Below are 1,735 nucleotides of genomic sequence, written 5' to 3' on the forward strand. Positions count from 1 at the left end.
CTCCATTCTTTTAAAATAATCCGAATGAGAGGTGGGGGAAGGGAGAGCAGACTCCCTCCCCCCCCCCCCTTGCCAGGAAGGAAACGATTGTAGAGTAGCAGTCCCATTGCTAGCAATATACCCTATCAACTCAACTTCCTCGCAGTCCTCCCTGGAAACCATCGTGCTTAAATCTATATGAATTCATCACTATGGTCAATCGCTGGATTGACCATAGCTCATTAGCTGTAATGAGTCAGTGTATACTGTTAGCGCAGGTGTTGGATGAAAATAAAATAATGACCGCCTGCGCTCACGCTATACACTGCTGGGGCACCAATGAAGGATGATAGGTGAAGATGAATAAGAACATTTGGCACATTGTTGAGGTCGACCTGATATGGTATATTGCTAACAAGGGGACAGTTAGATTCCAATACTAACATTTCTTTACCGCCCCTCTCACGTTAGCGCCAGTAGGTATATCATTCCATTAGCATCCATTAAAAAAGAGGTGGTTTTGATGTATGTTAAACAAATCATGTATAAAATACAAAAAATAAAAACGGGAAAGATATCTCAATAATATAAAGACGAATATACAACCGTTACTTTTCATGTAGGATCATTAATTTCCAATTTAAACAATTATATTTACGACTACAATCAAACAAGATGGGTTAGTTGACTGTTATCGTTAGAGTGAATAAAACACTAACATTTATGGCCAACGCGGAATGGGTGAGTAATATACAACTAAAGATTCTCAAGTGAGAAAAATTTATTTTCTGTTTCCAGTCCAGTTCTTCAGAAATCTTATTATTCAAGCTTGTGTAAGCGAACAGTAATAAAAAAAGGAGAGGTTTTCAAGATGTATATTTGATCAAAGTGACACGAGTGATTTATAAAATAGAAAACTGTCTGTCTATTTTAAATATGGTTGAAATAATATAATAAAGCCGTACGAGACGGTCTCGCGCAACGAGGATTTCGTACAAAATTATCAAGTTTAGTATTTATATTTTTTTTGTGAAATTACTACAAATTTACGGTTTTCGCGTTTTTGTTTTTACTTGTGCTGCATGACATTATTTCTTGCCAAATTTCATAATTCTAGGTCAACGGAAAGTACCCTACAGGTTTTGATTCTCTTTGCGAATATGACTTGAGTATATGGTATTAATTTAAACTTGTAACTTCCACGCGTTCCTAAGAAAAAAGATCTTGACAGACGGACGGAGAGACGGACAGATAAAGAAATGATCCTATTATTTCCTTTTTCCACTCCGTTTTTTCCTTTAGAGGTACAGAACTCTAAATATTCTCATTGAAGGTCTAACACGATTCATTGATGGCTTAATACCTATCATAAACAAATATTAACATCGTATATTGTAATTAGCATCATACAAAAACTTTACCACATAGAAGAGACAATTGGTAATATATTCGTAAAACTGATATGAGTGTACTATTTATTTGATCCGGCTAAGCGGCTAGTATTAAACTCATTGCCCGCATTTTTTAATCAAGAGTCATGAACATCCAGCGCAGGAAATAAAGAGAAGAGACATAAATATATATATCACACCAATAATTGTGTTTTTGAAACTTTATTATGAAACAATTAAATTTCCATATTCATTAATAAAATAGTAATAAACGTTTATGGAGGCTTTGACCCGTGAGACTGCGGCAGAGACTTTCGATGTTGTTTTAAGTTGCGACTGGATTGAGAGAAAGTTAACTGTAGTGC

Source organism: Galleria mellonella, unplaced genomic scaffold (assembly GCF_026898425.1).
Source record: "Galleria mellonella isolate WM207_F2 unplaced genomic scaffold, CSIRO_AGI_GalMel_v1 utg223, whole genome shotgun sequence".
In the NCBI taxonomy this organism is placed as follows: domain Eukaryota; kingdom Metazoa; phylum Arthropoda; class Insecta; order Lepidoptera; family Pyralidae; genus Galleria; species Galleria mellonella.